Genomic DNA, 22724 nt, shown 5'->3' on the forward strand with positions numbered 1-22724 from the left:
GGTGAAGCACACAATTACTGCAATCAACTGTTTCAGTACAAAAGCATTCACACAAGCAGAAACAACACTTTCAGTGTGTTGAAAATAACATCTTTAAGATGTTTCCAAGTTATACATGTATTTGGATGTTGCTCAAGGTCACCCAGTCCCATAGCAGCAGAGACAAGAGCAAGACAATCCCATATCCCATTCAGAGCTCAAGGGGTGCCCCAGTTCTCTAATCCCCATGGCACAGATATCCCAGGCGAATTCTCATTGAGATTCCCAGCGAGTCCTTCTTTGGCTCATTCCGTATTCACCCAGTGTCGCTTCCTTTCAAAACTCATTAGTGACATTTATCCTCATTTGAATGAAAAGAAGCCACAAAGGTAAGATATACAGATGGCATATTGTCTGTGGAGAATCTTTATAGCTTGGAAAAGATTTAAAATAATAGAAAAAAAAGAAAGAATAGTATACTGTGGAGATAAAAACTCCACAGCAAATTATCTGTGGGAGAAAGAAAGACAAAGGCCTGCTGGAAGGCAGGGATTGCTCTGGGGAAGGAGCCAGGCAGTCTCTGGAGGAGCAGAGGAGAATCAGTGAAGAGCATTTTGCCTTTCAATATGATGAGAAAATAAAAAAGCAAAACATAATGATTAAGCACGTAGCCAGGAAGGAGTGAGGTGATGAGCAGAACAGACTCGTGGAAAATGAGTGGTACTCTAAGAGCAAAGTCATTTCTTGATGTAGAAGCTGGAAAGATTCAAATTCTCCAGTTTTGATTACATTCTGACTCTGCCAAAGCAAGGCCTAGAGGTGGACCATAGGGTCTAGGGGTGCTGGACCGTTCTCCAAGGAATGCTGCATCGTGACTGGAGACCTTCTCATTTTCAGCATAAATGTATTCATGCAACATTTCTACATATTTCTTACACCAATTTTGCCTTTTGCCCCTTGACACTCCCTGAAGCATATAAAGGGGCCAGTAATATTGAATATTCCAAGTTGGAATGGACTCAGGAGAGCCATGCCCATAGCCTGGCAGGTAAGGTCAGGTCCCACAGGCAGAGGAATGAATACACATTGATGTCAGGGCAGCTGCTCAGCCTTGGTCCAGAATCTCTTCTTTGAGAATCTGTTCAGTGAGTAACACAGCATGCCCTGTGACATCTGTGTCATCTAGGATTTCCCATTATCTGAAACATGCCATCCTACCTTTGCCTGTTCTCCCTTTGATATTTCTTCTGGCTCTTGTTTCAAAGACTCAGTTTATGTAGCACAGAATGTACCCCTAGTAGTCTGTAATACAGAATGTGTACAACATAAAATTTATACTCCCACATAGCATTTTAAAGCCTATAACAGAAATCTGTGAGCAATATTATGTCCTCTCTGCACTTTATATAATTATTATGTGCTTTGGGATTGAAGTTATCTTTACTATATATGTGTGTACAGCACTTGCACTATACAGATTTGGACCACATTTAAAATTTCTAGGTATTGCTATGAAGTCTACAGGTTTATTGGATGAAATTTTTTATAACAGCTAAAGAGGCTTTCCTAGGATTATGACATCCATGCAGCCCACTTTGCAAAAAAAAAAAAAAAAAAAAAACAGCAGATGAAGGAATAAAGAAATGCGGTGGAAGCAAGATAAATCCAGATATATGCAGGTTATGTTGGCAGTTCACATACTTAGCAGTAAGAGAAAATAATATTTGATGATGATATAAAGCCTGGAGCACTTCTCCTACGAAGACAGGTTAAGGGAGTTGGGCTTGTTTAGCCTGGAGAAGAGTAGTCTCTGGGGAGACCTCATTGTGGCTTTCAAGTACTCGAAGAGAGCTTACAAGCAGCAGGTGGACCAACTTTTTACACAATCTGATGGTGATAGGGCAAGGGGGAATGGCTGTAAACTAAAAGAGCAGATATTTAGGTTAGATGTTAGGAATTTTTTTTTTTTTACTCAGAGGGTGATGAGACACTGGAAAAGGCTGCCCTGAGAGTTTGTGGATGTCCCATCCCTGTATGTGTTCAAGACCAGGTTGGTTGGGGCCCTGGGCAGCCTGATCTGGTGGGTGGAGACCGATCCATGGCAGAGTGGTTGGAACTAGATGATCTTTAATGTCCCCTCCAACCTAAGCCATTCTATGATTCTATGAATATATTGGAAAGTTTTTGAAATGGAGCACTGGATTTAGCAGTCTTTTAAACAGCTGAGGCAGAAGGACGACACCTTTCACTTTACCTCATGCAGATGAACATCTTCATCCATCCTTTCACCTCTGTGCAAACCAATGGAGAAATTACATTCTGGGAGACATTTATTGGAGATGCTGACTTTTAGTATGGCTTTTCTCTCTGTAGTTGGTGAATACAGTCTAAGATCAGGTTTCTTTGACCTGGATATAGATTTTATAGGAAGTCACCTTCTGTAGTCCCTGGGAGTCTCTCATTAGAGACAGTGAAGTTTGAAGTACTGTCCCTTCATGATAAGGCAATTGTCTATGTTTCTTCAGATGATTCATGCCACTGGCTTCATTTACTGTACTGGCTAGATCTCCCATACGTGTAATACCAGTGTTACCAAGTAGCTCAGGGAATTCCAATCTATCGTGCCACTGGGTATAGATCTTTTCTTACTTAAGTATGGCATATGAAGGCAGAGCTGAGGTTGCCTTGACTGTTTTCTCTAGAAATGAACCAGCTGGAATCTCAAAGACCTTAACAACGTCCAGAAGCACTAGCAAAATTCAGGAACATACTACGCATTCCCTACTTAGTTTTATGATGCCTCCCTAGCCACAGAATAGCACAAAAAAAAACCATCTTGCAGTTAGAAGGGATCCATAAAATGAGCTCTTGAGTCCCACGCTACACAGCTCCACCCAACCAACTGCTCATCCTTTTCTGTATCTGAAACTAATAAAACCCTAAAACCCTTCTGCTTGCACCTCATTGTCTCATTTCAGTCAACCCCACAAGCTGAGGTCAAAAGCGTTTGGTGTTATGCAACTCCACTGTGATCCTGCTCAGGTTTCGATGTGGTACGGAGGGACATGGTTTAGTGGGTGTGGTGGTGATGGGCTGATGATTGGATATGATGATCTTGAAGGTCCTTTCCAACCTTGATGATTTTATGATTCTATGAGTGGGCACGACTGTGATGGGTCGGCAGGTGAATTTGATGATCCTAGAGGTCTTTTCAAACCTTACTGATTCTATGACTTTATGTGTTAAATGATACTTTTTTCTGGAGGATCATCCACTTCCCAACATTCAAATGCAACCAGTCACTCTGTATTCATGTTTTTTCCCCACAGTTTTTATCTCTGTGATTTATATGCTCATGCTGTTCTTTGCAGTCGGCAGATCCCTGTTATCTCTCAAATTGTTTTCAAAAACACTTCTTAAATGGCATGCAGAATGAGCTGAGGATTATCTTCCACTATAGAGAAACCATTCTGGTAGGATTTGTTATAGCACTCACGCACATCACCATCACAGGAGGAGAAGAATGTAAGCTAGGAAAGGTGAGCTGGAGCAACCTACTCACCATAGGAAACATACAGTATTGTGTATTAATGTATGTTATTTTCCTGATGGTAAGCGACCGTTTATGTAGGAACTCCAAGCTGGACCAGCAGGAATGACAGACTGAAGAGCTGATGTGTTGGTTATTCATTGTCCAGTGAACATTGCTAGGCATTTCCCAAACTCTTGCAAAGAATTAGAAAATTACTGTTAATTTCCCCACTTTTTGACGTCCATATTTAAAAGATGAAGAGAGAGTGAGTTTAAAAAAAGGCTTCAAGGAAGAATCAGGAATGAATGTCTGTTGTTCTGACTGACACTCTGGTGCTACAAGTAGAAGAGCACTATTCTGTTGTTATCTGGCATTTGCATCATAATCTCCAACTCTGAGATCCCTGACCATAACTGCTTCTACCTCAGGCATGAGACTGCTTTGAAACCCAGAGGATGCTATGGCTGCTGCTACTGAAACTAATAACACATACAGCCTCTTTAATTGATTCTGCTCGCACTGATTTCCATTTTCAAGTTATTTTCTCCAGGTATGTGCATGAGAAACACCCTTAAAAACCTTAGCTTGGATTTTTGAGTAATCCCATGTCTCCATGAAACTAAAGTTTATGAAAGAGCCAGATGAGTACCCTGGGGCTAGCAATATAAGCAAGTGTAAGACCTGTCTATACCTCATTGAACATACTTCCAAGAACATTTGGTAACAGAGGAAAAGCATGCTCTGTCAGGAGGCTTGTCCATTGGGAAAAGCTCCAAGAAAGCAAAATGGCATGAAGAAAGAGGCAAAACTGAAATGCAAAGTCTCATCTATGCATTACATTACAGTGTCATTTTCTGCAGCAGACTAATGAGAAAACAGGTTTCTGTGCAATTGAATCAAGATATTTTACCTTTTCTTATAACTAATAATCTGCTGTAACTAGTAATCAGCTAAACTGCCTTGTCTATCATTCTCTCTTCCCACATCCAGATAGAACCATTTACTCTAGCGTCTTTAAAAATATAGAAAGGTGAAATCAGTCACAAATGATGGGGGAATATTCTCTAGAAGAGATATTACAAAAAGTGAACAGCATTGAAAGTTCCAGCTTGGAAGAAAATTGTTCAATATTATAAACAGTATGCATCTGTACAAGATCTTCATGTTAAAACAGTAGTAAAAACTAAATGTGTATTGCCACACAGGAAATGGTTCATCCATCTGTTTACAAAGACAGGTACTTAGAATTAGGCCATCCACCAGCATTCAAAAATCATGAGATAAAATTTAAAATGACAGGATTTAAAAAATGCAGTATGGGTTCATTTAATAACCTCCTTGGTTTCTTTGCTTGTAGGAAATGCTATTTGCATGCAGTTTTCCTCTGTCACGTGGTATGTAGCACATCTAGTATGAAAATACCTTCCTCTGGGCTGGAAAAGTGGAATGAGTTGCCCAAAAAAGTTGTGAATGCTCTATCCCTGGAGGTATTCAAGGCCATATTGGATGGAGCCCTGGGCAGCCTGATCTGGTGTTTGGCAACCCTGCCCATGGCAAGGGGAATGCAGCTGGGTCATCTTTAAGATCCCTTCCAATCTAAACCATTCTATATAATTCTATGACAAGACATTGATGAAGCAAAGAGTCAGTCACCAAAAACCACTGTCCTCACAATACAAGTGCAAAAGCTGTCATGATGCTGTTATCAAGCAGGGTGAAATTAGAATCACAGAATCATAGAATCATAAAGGCTGGAAATGGGACTTTGAACCATCCCCGCCTTGTCCACTAAACCATGTCCCTCAGTGACACATCTACGTGCCTTTTGAAAACCTCCAGGGACGGTGATTCCACCACTTCCCCAGGCAGCCTGTTCCAATGAAGGTTCCAGGCATGGAATATTCCCAAAGCTGACCTATAACTTAGGTGCAATTTCAGTGAAAAGTCCATAACGCATTTGTATCTTTCAGAGTTCACTGACATTTTAGAGCACTCAGTGTGAGCAAAAAACAGAAGGGAACATTTCCCCATGGTTTCAGTGCTTGCCACAAATGTAGGAGCCATTTTCCAAGGGATAATTGTATTTTAGTTTTTCTGATTTAAAGGCAAATATGTGGAGCTATGATTGATTTTCCTGTCTTACAGTTAAGAGAATGAAGAAGTTTAATCAAAAATTACAGTTACTGTTATTGAAAATTAGTCTGGTCTGTTTCCATTATTTTCCATCTGTAATTAGTGAGATAAGGGAGCTGAGATTTTCCGAGGAGACCACCAGGTCTCAGTCCAATAATTCTACCATCCAGAGTAAGGAGATGTTGACATGTCTTTGGCTAACAAGTACCTCTCACCATGAGCTGTTTTCAGCAGTCTGCATTAAGGGCTACTAAGCTGCTTTGAAACCACCGGGAGAATCTGCAAGGCAAAATGTGCATCCCCCATCTCAGACCCTGCACTGTTGTGAGATATCCAGATGAAGAAGACTTCACCTGGGGAGGGAAAACAGCCCCCTTTTGTCTTTTCCCCATTCCTTGCATTGTCTACACAACTTAATTTACAAGCCATGACATCATATGTGGTTTATAAGTTTCCAACTTCCAACAGTTTGCACTGTTGCATATACTCATGACAGGTAAGTGCTCTTTTCTCACTAAACAAAATTTTCTTTTTTCTTCTGTGTCTACAGGATCAAACTGAGGAACCCAAGAATTAAACAGTGTCATCTCAGTTATTATATGTTGTCAATTATAAAGTTGATACCAAAAGCAAACATGTCTGATACCCAGCTCCATTTTTTACACACTGTGGTTGTTCAAGTCCCTCTTGCATGCACTGAGCCCTTACAGTTCAGAAAAAAGGTGATGCCGCCACTTTTTCCACCAGTGTTTTTCTGATGAGGACTGAATATTCATGTGCGAGGGCTGCTCCGAAAGTAATGACTCCTATTTTATTGTGTTGGCCTGTGACACCAGAGGCAGATGGTGGTGGTATGGCAGTAGAGGCTGAAACTTTCTGCCAATATTTGGTTAAATTTTATTGCCACACAAATGATGGCAGCAGAGGGGCAGTCTGACAAAATGGTATCTGACATGCTATGAAGCAAAGGTGTGTAATTGAATTCCTCCATGCAGAAAGAATTGCACTCATTAACATTCATCAGTGCTTGCTGAATGTTTTTGGAGACCAAAGAGTCAATGCTAGCACAGTAAAAGGTGGACTGCATTGGCAACACTTTCATAGCAATGGCACCGTCAGACTGTGAAACAGTGGATCACCTCCACTGGTGCTTATTCTTGAGAACTCAGTATGCAGAATCATGTTCATCACTGGGAAAAATGCATAGCTAAGGAGGGTGACTATGTTGAAAAATAGTGTTCTGTAGCTGAGAATTTTCTCTGTCAAATAATGTTATTGTGCTCTTTGCATCTGTTGTAGTTTTCATGGAAGTAGATAGGAGGCATTACTTTCAGAGTGACCTACATAGTTATTCACACTCTCAACTGCAGGATAAAAGCAATCTACATCACATTCACAACTCCACCAAATCTTGCAGGGATGGAGGTTGTGACCAAAGTAGTCCCATCCACCACATCTCAGGCCTGTTGGCAGGCAAGATCTTTTCCTGTAGTTGTCTGTAGGTATCAACAATAAAAATAAATATATGGGCTATGCCATGTATGTTGCAGAACAATTCTGCAAGTAACTCCAGCAGAGATGCTCAGGGATAAAAGTCCTTGTCAACTTATTGATTGCAGCACTTGAAAGAATTTACTGGCCATGGTCTGTTATTCTGTTGATGTCACATTTGTAGCAGCCACAGCCAGGTCATAATACCTCCCATATTTATCTGTTGTTTGCACAGTACCTCACTAGCATCTGAGCAGAACACATTTGGCAGTGCATTAACGTACCAGATTTCTTGAATGCACATCACTCTTGTTCTGCAGAGCACACTTTGAACTGGAAACGTTGCAATATAGCCACGGTATAATCTAATGTTAAGGCTGTTTGCCAAGGCACCTTTCATCTGAAGAGTCTTGGCACAGCTCCTAAATTCAGCCTTCTTGAGAGGCATCAAATTATTGACTAAGCATAAAAGTTGTTAAACCTTTCAAACTCTGTTTGGTGTTGACTTTATGTTCTCCTGTGAATCAGCCTTTATGGGCAAATGCACAGGCAGAGTAAACTCCTTGTGATATTTCCAAGTAGAAAAACAGAAGCAAACCGAGATCGTCTTTGAACATGTCATAAAAGCGAGTGTGTGGAAATGTAACATCATTTGCTGACTGCATAAGTAATTAAAGACACGGAAAAGATCTAACTCTCTCTAACACTGATCACAATTATCCATTATTCTTCTCTCAGTTTAATGAGTGTTTATATTAAAAGCCTGCTTGAAGTTCTAACTAGAGTGCTATGACTGACATCTAGATAATGAAAAGCAGTGATTTAATATTCTTGAAGTTCTCTGCTCCCGGGATGATCCTAAAGTGCTCTGTATTTTTTAGAATTCTGAACAATAGCATCCAAAATATCAGGATTTCCCCCATTCAGATCCCTTTCATTACTTTGTCTTAACAAATAGTGTTTATATTCTATTTTGTTCCTTCCCTTTCCTCCCCTTTCCTCTCTTCATTGGATTAAAAAGCTCTTAGCAAACATTTTTTTTTCTCATGGAGAAAAGCTTTATTTTCCTTATTAGGCACTTTTACTTCTTATTATTATCACATTTACTTATTTTCTTTGGATAAACAGATAGAGTGCATTCTGCATAAACACAGAAATAAACAGAGATGGTTAAGTTTAAAGCAAGGCAGATTCTTCCAAGCTTGGATGAAGTTCAGCTGCAGATGACATTATCTTCCTTTTTCTGCTCCCAGTGCACAGTAAATACATACATGGGGTTTCTCAAAGGGTCTGGGTAAAGGTAAGATGGGCTTCTACCAACACTTTATCTAAAAAGTATGTCCTTCAAAATGGATTGTAATTTGGAATTAGGAAAAATATTATAAGACAAATCTTTTCCAGTGTGATGTTGGCTTTTGGGCTTTTTTATTTTTATTTTTATCCTTTATGACATTACTTTTTGTTCGTTTCATTTTGTTTTTCCCTCTCACCCTCTTCTCTTTTTTCTCTTTTCTTTTCTTTTCTTTTCTTTTCTTTTCTTTTCTTTTCTTTTCTTTTTTCTTTTCTCTTTTCTTTTCTTTTCTTTTCTTTTCTTTTCTTTTCTTTTCTTTTCTTTTCTTTTCTTTTCTTTTCTTTTCTTTTCTTTTCTTTTCTTTTCTTTTCTTATGGGCTGTATCACATTGTAAATGAAGAATTCTAATTAAGGAATCAAGATACCCTTCCTCACAGAGAGGAAGTAAGCTCTTGAACCACAAATTTCTTCCATCGGGGCAAAAAATACAAGTTTTTTTAAAAAAATTGTATAGAAATACACCCTGTAAAATTACTCTTTAGCCTTAGGTCACCTGCAGCAAGCTTAAATTGTGATTTTTCTGAAAAACAGATTATCTTTTTTTTTTGTGTTGTTTTTAATTGAAAATATACTATGTACATTAAAGTGTCTCCTAGCAAACTTGTTATCATAGAATCATAGAATCAATAAGGTTGGAAAAGACCACTAAGACCACCTTTTCTAACCATCAACCCATCACCAATATGCCCACTAAACTATGCCCCTCAGTGCCACATCTACACATTTCTTGAACATCTCCAAGGATGGTGAGCAATGAAGGCAAAAATAATGAGTAGTGAAAGCAAAAATAATCCCTAGGTAATAACCATGAAGTTTCCTTTACTTTTAAGTATTGTGTCATATTTTCTCTACCATGAACATTGTTAAACACTGTGGATCTGGTCACTAGCTCCTAAAATTATTTCCCAGGGTGCTTTTCAGGTTTTGAAACATATCTTTATATCCTGAGCAAAATTTAATCCTGATTTGCCTCAGCAGCTCTGAAGCCAAACAAGTTGCCCCAAGCTAGCATGTACCTGTGAACTTCTCCGCATTGATTCCTGCCTCTCTCATCTTGCCGTGTACATCAGCTGCTTTCTACTAGATGAATCTCCAGACAGAAAGACTCAGGAACAGTTAGGCAGAGAATGCTGGCACCTGAAACACAGCCCCATGCATCTTTCTTTGCTCTTCCTCGGTGTTCAGTTATGTTAAAGAGGAGCCATAGGAGCCATAATCAGTGTTTTAAATCTGCTTCTAGTTATCTGGATATATTGTGGGGAGACAGAGGTCTCAGATATATATTCAGAAGTTTAGAAGGGAACTGACGTATAAAAGGATAGTGTAAATATTTCAGCTATAATAGCCTTCACCTTTACCTTCTCTCCCTCCAGTAACTATCTTATTATTACATTTCATCGTGTTCCTCAGGGGGCTTAGCCTGCTTGTTACAGCTGGATAATTCTTTTATCACTCCAAGGCTGTCTATTCGATCTCCACCTTTCTAAATCTTTCTTCTTAATTATTCTCACACACTTTCTCTTTTTTATTACTAGATTTCAGCTGGAAGTTCACTCAGCAGGCCCTAGCAATTCCCACCAAGCCCTCACTCACCATCGCTCATTCTCCTTCAGATAGCTTTGAATTGGAAAATTATTTTCTATTCCTATGTCATGGACTACTCCAGGAGGTTTGTGTATGTGAAGAGTTGTACTGGAGTGAATCAGTGCTAACTCAGTGGAACAAGCCGAAGAGACTAGTCTCTAACATGGCAGGAGTCTCCTGTGATCGGCTTTGCTTTCTGAAGATTTCTGTTTCTGTAATAGAAAATAACAACGTTAAAAGCTTATTTTGTATGTATAGAAGGAGGGTAGATAGATGAAAGACAGCATAAAAAAGGCCAATCCATCAGCGTTTTGATACATGGACCTTTTAAGCTGAAAGAGAGTAGATTTAGGTTAGACGTTAGGAAGAAACTTTTTACTTAGTGGCTGGTGAGGCACTGGAACAGGTTGCTCAGAGAGGCTGTGGGTTGAATGCTACCACCCTCTGGAGGCATTCAAGGTCAGGTTGGATGGGGCCCTGGGAAGTCTGATCTAGCGACTGGCAACCCTGCCCATGGCAGGGTGGTTGGAATTAGATGATATTTAAGATCCCCTCCAACCTAAACCATTCTATGATTCTATGATTTCCACAGGTGTAGATTGCATGCAGGAAAAATTTGGACAGCAGGTCAGGCACACCAGTTACATCTTCAGCACTGTGCCACACTTGAGACAGATACAGTCCCAGTTTAGGGAAAAAGTATCAGGCAAAATAATTGACTGTGACTCCTCTGTTGAAGACTTCACATTGACAGAATCAATAGCAGAGCTGGAAGCCTTTAAAATAATGATGGTGAAGGGCTTAAAATAAGCTCCACTGTGGGAAGCAAAAAAGGGGGAGCAATTTTCTTACCCACTTCTTGCTTTGGATACTCTTTCAAACTCATTTGTTACCTAATCTCCGTTTCTCAGTTTTTGGAGGCTGTATTTTTTTCCTGTGTTTCTAACCCTGTTAGAAGCTGAAATACACAAGAATGGCAAAAACATATCTGTCAATCAGTGCAATCATCTGGAAGGCCTGAGAAAACATAGTATTCACAAAGACAGAAGGCTACAAATCTCTCTTTCAGCAATGGTCATTATCTCATCTGTGTGGGTGCTGTAACATGGGGAAGCTCAAGAGAGAGAGTTTTAAAACAAGGTGGTGTTGATGATGCAATATTTGAAGTGCAGTGTGTTTGTTTGAGTTTGTGTGTATGCATGGGGACATGTGCTTTTGCAAATGATCATTTTCCAGTTAGCAACAAGAATAACTGGAACACTGCTTTGATGCTAACCCTCCAGACTGGCAATTTTTCACAGAGTAATGTGAATTTGGCTTAAACTCTTTTCCCCATAATGACAGTTTAGCAGCCCAACTGGTTGCCCTGGAACAGGACTCCACCCTCCCTAACTCACTGTTTGTCCAAATCAGTGGTGCTCATTCATTTGAGGCATTGATTTTCCTTCAGCCCTCTGCTCCAAGCCCTCTAGGAGGTGGGTAAATCAGCACCATTGACAAAGTCATGTTGCTTTCCCTAATGCTCATCCTGTCAAAGCATAGTTGCTTTGATCCTGCAGGACATGGTTGTGCTTTTATGCTCAGTTTTGCTTGGAAAACAATCATTCCATTATGTCCTACAAGAAGCAGGCATGTTCATCTCATCAATAAGGGATGTGTTCTGCACTTTCCTTTTTGCCACCACCTCTCCAACGAGTTGCATATCAACCCATAAATACCTATAGCCACTGTATGACCCCATGTTTCTTGCTCTGGGATAAGAAGAAGGTGCTCTTCTGTCCCTCATGTCAAAACAGAGAATTAAACCCCTTTTTTTCAGGATGTAAAGCCTCTTTGAGTACTCTGATACTCAGAATTTCAAACAACGGTTAAAAGCAATAGCATTAGAGCTGGAAGTGAGAGTTTGGGACACTTACTTGGACACCCTGAGCTGTGCTACATATCAGCTGATGGCTCCTGCTCATAGTAGAACCCAAATGTTCATATAGGGAAAAGCTATAGCTCTTCATAATACCCTGTGCCCTTTGAAACTTGCCATCATCCACACAACTTACTTTCCCGAGGTTTTAATCTGAGTTTGCGTGTTTTCCTATTAGATCAGATCCATCAGGTTGACTCAGAGCAGCTGACAGGTATATTATTTTTTAACAACTACAGCATTCCAAATGCCAATCCTTTACACCAGAGACCCTCAAAAAAAACCAAACAATATTCTGCCAGGTAAGTAGGCAGCTGATTGTCACCATTGTAAAATGTAAAAACATATATTACTTTTTAATGGCAGTTTGGATTGTGTTTCCCCAAACTCTATTTTTCTTGCAAGTCTGTTCTAACATCTCTGCATGCTAACAATTCTTGATAGCAGGGTTTTCTGGAAACGGTAGGAAAAGATTTCACTCAGAAAGCTCAAATGTGTTTTCCAGGCCTGCCAGGTTCACTAAGCAGCTGATCTACACATTTGGAACTTAACGGTGTTTGATGAAGTATATCACGAGAGGCGTGGAGACAAGGGGTAAGAGCTAATTTTGCTGTTTACTAAATTGTGATGATGAGAGGTCAACGGGAGATAGAGTCAGAAGAAACACAAACAGGTGGTTCGTCATTCAAAGCATAGTTAGGCTGTCCTAGGATGGATGCTAAAAGCTGAGATGCGTTCATGGAATAAATGGATAGATAGTTCCTGAAAAAGAAATCCCTCAAAGGATACTAATACACTGAAACCATTTCTGGCTTAGGGTTTTTTAGAGATAGAAATGGCTGAACAGTGAGAGACTACAGGAAGAAAAAATCCTTGCGTTCTCACCCTCTGCTTATGCCCTTCCCATGCTTAGAGTCTGCTTTTAGCCACTCAGAGAAAGGAGAGATACGTAGATGTGCCTTTATCTGACAAAGACTGAAGAATGTGATCAGAGAAGGTAAACACAAAGCTCAAGGACCCATCCATAGCAGGGTTAAGTAGGTCAGAGACTCTTCTATATGGTTGTTACGGCCTAAATGTTTCTTCCTGACCTTTCTCCATCCAGGTTACTCAACTGGTCTCACTACTGAACTGTTCTTACACCTCCATCCATACCAGCATACCACCAGTGCCTGAGCGGGAGACAGTGAGCCCATCATTCCCTTTGCCCCTATCTCCTTATGTGCCTCTTTCTTGGATGCTGGATCTGCAGTTCCCAGGTCTACTAGAAATTGTCAAATCTTGGAAGTCCTTCTTGAGTGTGTCAGTGAGATCAGGAGCTACATGGTCACCCAACAGGATAACCAGAGAGCCACACACTCTCCAAACATCTACCACTTGAAAGGCAGTCATTCAGCTGGAGAAACACCGACCTGACAGTCCGAAGATCAGCCTTTTATTCCTGTGCCTGAGTTTGGAGTTCTCAATAATTGTGTATAATTTCTTTTCTTTTGCATTTCCTAAATCCCTCATCTCCTCCATGACACTTCTTTCTTTTCTGAATTTTAAGCCATTCATGACAAAATTCTGACTGCTAGCAATGGTTCTGCAGAAGAGCAATATTTGTTATGTCCTCTGCCATGGGGATTGCTCAGGTGTTAATTTCTGAGATATGCCAGACATCACATGCAATAGGCACCTTGTCTCAGATGCATGAAGGTGAACAGCTCAGCCAAGCTGTTCCTGATCCTTTATATCCTCCCATGCTTCAGACACCTGCCACAAATGTGTTGTCCAATGCATCTATTACTTACGAAGAAGAGGAGACTAACTGAAAAATAACAACATGAAAAAAAGGAGAATTCTCGCTTTCTTAGTTACAGCCATCCAGGATGAACTGTCTCACTGTCAGAGAGTCTTTAACATGGGTACCTGACCTGGAGGCCTGGAGTACCTCTGTCCTTGGAAGCACTGGCACCTGCCCTAGTGTTAATACACGGGCACCACACTTCTGCTGCTGCTGGGGCAGATGACAGGGTCTCCAAGCTATGAGCTCTGCTAAAAGAGGGTGAAGTATTGACTGAGCCACAGTGCTAGATCCAGATTGAGGTTTTAGTTTCAATCCCCCGAGAATTGAGATCTCTCAAACTTACCTCAAATAATTACTTCACAATTTCTTCTCTTTTTTTATCCTTTAGCTGTTGCTGAATTTCAAGCCATGACCCTCATTGTGCTGCTCTAAATGTTTATGTTCTGTAAGGGTCCTCAGAAGCAGAAAGGAGCTGTAGATGGGATTATTCAATATGCCAGAGGGTTGTGCCATAGGTGATGCAAAAAGCAGTGGTTAAACCCAGGCTTGGAATGATTCCCTGCAGCAATCTGATGTCTAGTGCACCACACCAGTGGCCAGGATGCCTGGGTTTTCTTCACAGTATGGCATATGGTATCAAATTGGCCCCTAGACTGTATCTCCAGAAATGAACATGGAAAATGCCACACCTCACTTGTTCTTTGGTGAAGGAATATCCATTACCCAGAAGTTAGCTGCTTATCCTGTTGTTGTTTTTTCTCTCCCACTCCTTGTGCTGGAAAGAGTCTGTTTAGAATCCCATAAGGAAAAAACAACAGAAACTACCTGTCTTTGTCTTGATTAGCCCTAGAACAAAATTGGATTCAACTCATTTTTCCACTTCTGCAAAGAATAAAAAAAACCATACAGTAACAACAAACAATAACCTTTCTATCCATAGCTGAAACTTTGCTTCTCTTTGCTGCTGTTTGCTATTCAGTTTCAAGGGTACGAGCTGTCTGGTCCCAAGCTATTGTTACAAGAACAGCATCAACAGCAGACCTTCAGGAGAACATAGGAAAGCCAGTGATGGGACTCTTGGTGCCAGCAACAGTGTTAAAATTTACTTTCAGAAATCCTCACAAGGGAAGAAATCACTCATCATCCTTTTGTCTCCTGTCTTCTCCTTTGTTAAGGATTATTCTCAAAAGCTGAACCACATTCGTTTTTTCCTTCTTCTTCTTACTTTGTCTTACCCACTGAAATTGAATAGATCATTCCAGTGAATACATACCTGACAGGAATTTGAAATAATTTAGAATCTGAGCATGAAGGTCTTCTTCTTCATCATTTTAAAAAATGTGTCCCCAGATCATCTTCCTATAACAATGAGACCTTTTTCTAATCTTCCGATCCTTATGTTTGTTCCTCATTTCCAAAAATTCCTTGAAACACAGTCAGCAGTTCCAAATGAACTTGACAGCACTAGAGATCGTAAACAGACATGCCTCTGAACATTTCATAAAAGAATAGGAAGACTTACATTTTATTCACACAAGAAGTAATGTCTGTTATGTAGTCTGTGTTACCCATCAGAAAATCCACAAGGAAAAATAATAAAGCATCTCAGCTTGGCCAGTTCTACAGCTCAAAAATAGCTGGGTGGCTTTTTGACTTCTATATATTTTTTTTCAGCTTGGCCCTCATCCTGTCCTGCTTTTCCATACGCCTTTTAAAATTTCTATTTTAATTTCTGTCTTCTTTTGAATACATATATTTTTAATCAGCTCACTGTATCAGCGGCCATCGTGCTGGCAATGTGTTGACTGATCACTCCATAAATAGAGCATTTCTAATGCTGCTGGAGGCACTTCAGCATTTTGAATCACTTTCCACTCTACATTATCTCTTTAAAATAACAGAAGTGATGGCATGTTTTTCCTTCTGAGTCACCAAACATGGCAAGGTTGGGAGGTCCTTGGCAAGGGACCTGCAGAGTGATTTCTGATTCTTTCTCTCGTTTCCCTCATTCTCTGGAGGAAATGTCCTCCAGATGACATCTGAGGGCTCAAAATATTTTGCATGGGCCTACATAGCCACTGGAAGTGAACAATGCTTGAACATGATTCCTGCTAATTTTCCACACTGAAACTGAATATAAAGGAAAACAATCAGTGAGAAATTGAGATTTAATTAGAGATTTAAGGAGAAACAATTTGGACATTGAAATGGAAGAGATCTGGAATGATATCAGGAGTTTAAGAATAAAAATACAAGTGCAGAAGAGATCTGTCAGAAGAGGTGGAACTAGATCATCTTTAAGGTCTCATCGGTTCAAATCATCCTATGATATAAGCTCCCATACGTCAGGGTTTCACGCAATTTTTAGTTTTAGTAAATGCAGACTTGAACAGTAGACAGATCATAGAATAGAATCATAGAGCCAGACAATGACTTGGTTTGGAAGGGACCTCAAAGATTATGGAGTTACAAAATCATAGAATAGTTTGACTAGGAAGAGATCCTTAAAGGTCGTCTAGTTCAGCTACTCTGCCATGAATGATCTCTCTAGATCACCTATTCCAAACCCTCTGCCATGGGCAGGGTTGCCAACCACTAAATCAGGTACTCAATCAGATTGCCCAGGGCACCATCCAGCCTGGTCTTGATCATCTTCAGGAATAGGACATCCACAGCTTGTCTGGGCATGATTCTATGACAGATCTGACACTTCAGGATATAGGCCATAGCCCTTGGCTTGCAGTTTTCCTTTAAGCACTCTGAACACAAGTCACCATGCCACAGTTCACACCCTTAAGAGTACTTCCAATAATCCCATGTGTTCTCTTAGATAAACACACTCATCAACACAGCCAGGTGGTTAGCACCAATCACCATCTTTACGTTGCAGTAGTAAATCATAGAAACATAGAATCTTTTGAGTTGGAAGGGAAACTTAAAGGTCATCTAGTTCAACTTCCCTGCAGTGAGCCTGTACACCTATAGCTAGATCAGATTGCCCAAAGCCCCATCCAGCCTGACCTTGAATGTCTCCAAGGACTGGGCTTCCACCATCTCTCTATACAACTTGTGCCAGTGCCTCACCACCATCAGCTATATCCTAGAGTTGGTATTGATCATTTGGCAGTCGTGTGTGACTTCTGCCTTCCTTCTGTCTCCTTCACATATGAATAAATAACTTTGGAGATGTTATCTAGTGACTGGTAAATACTGCAGATGCTTTGGACTTTTCTTTCAATCTTTATTCTTCATTATTGTTGGACACAAAACATAATTTCACATAAATAAATCCTGAAGGACACTCACTTACAAGAGTTAAATAAAGAGTGAAATATTATTCACACTGGAGAAAAAAAGAGTCATTTCAGCAGACTGGATAACAATATGTAAGAATAGACTATCAGAAGATGCTGAGCACCTATCTTTAATATTGGTTTGCATTTCTAATAACATCCTCCAGTTTATCCAGAAACTGTTAGATCCAGAGCTGGGTAAGATCCTCTATATTGTGTTATGCTGAGGATAAGAAAAGGCAAGTCATAAGAGTCCGTTATGGAATGAAAAATTTATGACATATATCATGTTCTACATTTCCAAATCACAGAGTAATCTCTCCATAAGAACAGTTAAAATTCTTTTGTGTTCCAGTGCATATTTTTTTTTCTGCCAGTTTGATCTCCAGAATGTTTCCCAGTGTTGGTATTTGTTTTTATTCTCACACACTTAGATATTTCCTGACCCAATTTAGAAATCATCAATGACAAATTATGCTCAGTAACCCTTAAAAATTCTAATAGTTGATTATTTTTAGTATTAAAGAGAAACTTACATCAGATTTCTTGTTTGAATTTATCTAGTTTCAGTTTCCATATAGATGTGTCTTACTTTTGTTGCTTGAGTTAGATAGCCTGTTCTCCATGGAAATTCTTTTTAAACTGTGATTAAACAACTTCTCAAACTTCTCACTAGTAAGTAGGCTCTGTTCTGTTCATTTTAAGCCAAGTTCAACCCTGTAATGACTCTCATAGCCCTTCTCTGAACTCTCTTCAATTTATCTTTTTTTTTTTTCACTGTAATCCAGGCTATAATCTCACAAGTGACAAATACAGAATTAACAGGACCTCATCCAAACTGAGCTTGTATGTTAGTGCCTCAAGGAATTGTATTAGTCTTTTTTGTCTCCTGCACTGAAGTAGTTCATATTTGTCTGATTATCTGTCATGAGTCTTTCTCAGATTTACTGCTCTATTTAAGTCCTATAAAGTATCAATCCACTCTATATGTTAATTTTTTATATGGAGTCAGCGTCTGATGGGTGAATGATTTGCCTTTTTTGTGCTTAGGTATATGTAGAATCAGATCTTACTGAAATATACACTATTTTCTGAACACAGTTTACAAAATCAGGCATGTGGCTCCATGTCAACATTGCCATTCTTCCTACTTAGATTCCCCCAAGCTTCATGACATCTATAAAATTTGATAGCTGTATTTTACTCTTGGCCACAAACCAGGCTAAAATATTTTATAGTAAAGGGACAAAAACTGACCTTTGCAGAAATCTGTTATAAATAATTACTTGGGACTGGATTGATAGGACCTGTATTATCTTACAGCAGAACAGCTGCAGAGAGGATTTCCCATTTCTTGATCTGCAGAGAAAGACAACTCCAAGTCTATTTTCTGCTGAGAAGCTCCAAGGTAAAATAAGGAGAGAAGGACTTGTGTTTTTCCTACAAATCTAGAGAGATGTAAACTGGTTAAATAAGAAATTCAAACTCACAAAGATGTCATCCTCCAACAAGAAGACTTAATGTCACAGTAGTGTGGGTTGAAGATGGCAGCATGCTCACTGAGTGATAGGAATGAGCTGTTGCCAGCTGGGACATGCTTTCAAGGGAACTCTATTAGCCTTACCCCTTTAATTCATCAGATACTGACAACTTTTTTCTGCTCCCTTTTCTCCATTGCTATTATTTCTGTTCCCCAAGAGATGGGACATGTCCGAGTAAGAGAAATTTGGTCATACTCTTGGGTCAGTAAAAGATTAAATCTCTATTCCTGTTTTTTTTTTCTGTGTCCAAAACCAAAATCCTGTAGTGCCTTGTGTGCCATTGGAACTGGGTGCCCATGGAAGTGGTGGAGCCACTGTCCCTGGAGGGATAGTAGATGTGGCACTTAGGGGCATGATTTAGTGGGCATGGTGGGGATGGGTTGCTGGTTGGACTCAGTGATCCTACTGGTCATTTCCAACCTTAATGATTCTAAGATCAAATGGGAATGAGAAATGTTTGTACTTTTTCTCAAGAGAGCCTCTATCTAGCCTTGTCTCCCAGGCAGAACCACCCCAAACAATTACCAGAGAGCTGATGTTATTTCATGTGTGTAGCTGCCATCAACAGGCTAAGACATGTGCTGATCTCCACCAGCTTTTCAAAATCACTCTTTCTTGGCAATAAAAAGCTATCTCAGACAGAAACTCCCCCTGGATCAATAATTAAAGTTATATGTGACAAATACGATCTTATGTGACCCTGAGTCAAACAACTGATCTCCTCTTAAAAGCCAACTGAATCCTCCAAGGAAGGAGAAACACAACAAGGGCAGGGAGCAGCAGAAATTATATCAGCTCTCCCAGTCTACCATTAATTGTTGCATCCTTTGGATGACCTGGGACTATAACCCTGAAGTTTGTTAATATTTTTTATTTATTGTAGTACCTAGCAATTAATCAGAGTGCCTGTTTTTCTGAGTTCTATATAACAAGCATATAGAAATGAGCTTATATAATCTGCTAATAAAAAGACAGACCTTGCCATGAAGAAATGAACATCTAAGACCTACTTTAATTATAGGTATAATTACTACAATTGGGCATTCTCTAAAGCAAAATGCATACTTCAGAGAGCATCCGGAAAAGCATTCAGATTAGTTTATTGGCCACTTGTTCTGATTTTCTCCCTGCTTTTCAGGCATTATCTGTATGGATTTAAGTACTTTTCTAGATGCATAACCACATCCACATGAAAAGTAGTGTGATTTCATGCCTGCATAATGACAATAACACTTTCAGTGTACCGGACCTCAAGTAACCCTGTTGCTATGGGTTTTTGAAAACCCATCACATTGGTATGAAATGCATCCCTTTGCATTAGGAAACACACAGCAAAGTTCATTTGCAGTACGTAGAGCTCACACCTCAGAGTTCATTTAGATAGAGACAGGACATTAATTTAAAATAGAAAAAACATTCTTAATTAAAACACTTTGTGGATGCTATTGATCTAGAGTAAACAAGTCATATGACAAATTAGTCTCTGAAATTGATTTAATTCACCTGAAAAAAGGCTATCTTGTTCCATAATATGCATATCTACAGAAGGAATTGATAAAGAGGAACAAGTCTGGATTTACTTCCAGCAAGAGAAGTCATTTCAGAGTGAGGAACACCTCACTTTTTGAAAAGCCTTTTCATGATGGACCCATGAGGATGGGGAATGCTTCAGATTCATAGCACTTCGACCAAAACTGCTTTCCAAACATTTTTTTCTTTTGGAATATTTTTTTTTCCCTCACCAAACTGGAAATAATTGCCTGTGATATCCGAATTAGTCTGTGCCATTTTTATCAAGAACATTTGTAATTTAAATTGGATCTGCAAAAGGAGGGGGCTAAAAAAAAAGTAATGTTCATTTCATGCTCATTATGTATCTCGGTGAGACTGATGACATTTTAATATTAACATTGTTATGGGTCTCTTATAAAAAAAACAATGTCTACTTAATATTCCAGTCTTCACTGATTGGAAACCAGTTACTCTTTACAATGGAAAATCAATTGGTATTCTAATTAAAAAGAATAACACAGAAACAAACAAAACAATAAAAAAAATGTATTCCATATATTAGATGAAAGCCTGTGTTCACTCCTTTGAAACCATCTCTTCTCCATTTTCAGTTTTCTTAATTGCCTAGTTTGGGCTTTGGCCTTGAGCTGGAAGAGCAAATGTGATCCATAAGGTCAACAAAGCAGAAAGTAGCGTCACTAAAGAATGTATATCAAAAACTGCAAGAAGTGGGAGTAGATGGAAATAAGAGGTGAGCCCCCTCTTGCAGATGATGCACTGACTATGTTGAATAGCTTTGTTTTCTTTTTTCTTTTTGTAAAAATAATTCCCTTTCTGAACTTCAGTTAAAAAAAAAAGTTTTTAAAACTTATTTTTATATTTCCCTTCCCCCTCTTTATTTTCTCTTTGGCTGCTATTATCTAGGAAAAAAAGCAATAAAAAACGGGGGGAAAGAAAATAAAATAGATTATAAAGAAAAAAGTATATGTATATTTTATTTCAGTATTTTTAAAGGACATACAGTTCATATTGATAAAAAGACAACTCTTATTACATCATATGCTGAAAGAAAAGTTTCTACTCTTGACTCCTAGCTTTTTCAGAGCATTAATCTGTATGTCTCTCAGAACGAAACCATTTTTTTTCAGTTAGCCTTATTATATCTTTCTAAAAAATGAAGAGTGTGAGTAAACAAGACAAAAGCTTGGATATTAGGAAATATTTATTCTTGAAAAGAGTGGTGAGGTATAGGAACAAGTTGCCCAGTGTGGTGCGGGAGTCATCATCCCTGAAGGTGTTCAACAACTGTAGAGATGTGGCACATGGGGACGTGGTTTAGTGGGCATGGAGGGGATGGGTTGATGGTTGGATTTGATGACCTTAGTGACCTTTTTCAACCTTAATTATTCTATAGTTCTGTGAGAGGGAATGTTGTTGATGGGTCGATGTTTGGACCAGGTGACCTTAGTGGTCTTATCCAACCTCAATCATTCTATGATTAAAGATCTATTTGCTTCACACAGGACCACTTGAAAAATCAGACCATATGTCTGAAAGCATTGTTCAGACACTTCTTGAACTCTAGCAAACTCAGTGTCATGACCACTTCCCTTGGGATCCTGTTCCATGCCCACCACCCTCTGGTAAATAACCTTTTCCTGATATCCAAACTGAACCTCCCCATCACAGATTAATGCCATTCCTGTTGATCTTAAGGGGGAATAAAATGAAAGGTGGACATACATTGAAGAAGTTGCCCAGAGAAACCATGCAATCCAATCCCCATTCATGTCAATAATTAAAACCTGACTGGGCATTTGAGCAACCTGATCTGACTTTGAACCTGAAATTAATTTCAAGATCAGCTTTGTTTTGAGCAGGTGGTTCAAACAGACACTGGTGGTTTTGAGCAGGTGGTTTAAACAGACCTCCTGAGTTCTCTTCCAGCTTCAGGTCATCTGTTATTCCGTAATCATTCTCTTTTTGCCTGTTCCCCAGCCTGTAACAGATCAAAGTGTCCCGTGCCAGGACATCTCACTCTCCCTTCTGGATTCATTGTGACAGTGAGGCGTTCAATATTTAAAATAAAATAAAAAAGGAGGAGGAGTCTTTTTTCTGAGATTTTCATTATAGCTCTCCAAGTAATTTAAGATGATGTGGATAAGTATCGCCACAAAGAAAGGGAAATGTTCCACTTTGCTGCTCTTAACCATTTCTATCTAGAGAACCAAGACTAATCCAAGTAGAGTAAAAGGTAGGAGAGGGAAGGAAGAACGAAAGAAAAAGAGAAGTGTCAGAGAACCATCAGGCTGGAAAAAGATTGTTAGTGAATTTGCCCATAGATCAGTCCTGGGATATAACTTACTTTTTTTTTTTTCTTTTCATTAATCACGATGATGCAAAAATTGGGACAATTTTCAGTTCAGTGCACAAATTTAGAAGGCATTTTCCCTAGCAATAAGGATCAAGCTATTACAGAGAGAAAAAAAAAGTGACCTTGAGGATAGCAGTATTCAAAATGAGATGAGATGTAGCAACATCAACTGCAAGGATCAGTAGCAAGAATATGTGCTCTAGGGAGGGAGATAATCAACCAGAAAT

Source organism: Numida meleagris, chromosome 2 (assembly GCF_002078875.1).
Source record: "Numida meleagris isolate 19003 breed g44 Domestic line chromosome 2, NumMel1.0, whole genome shotgun sequence".
Taxonomy (NCBI): Eukaryota; Metazoa; Chordata; class Aves; order Galliformes; family Numididae; genus Numida; species Numida meleagris.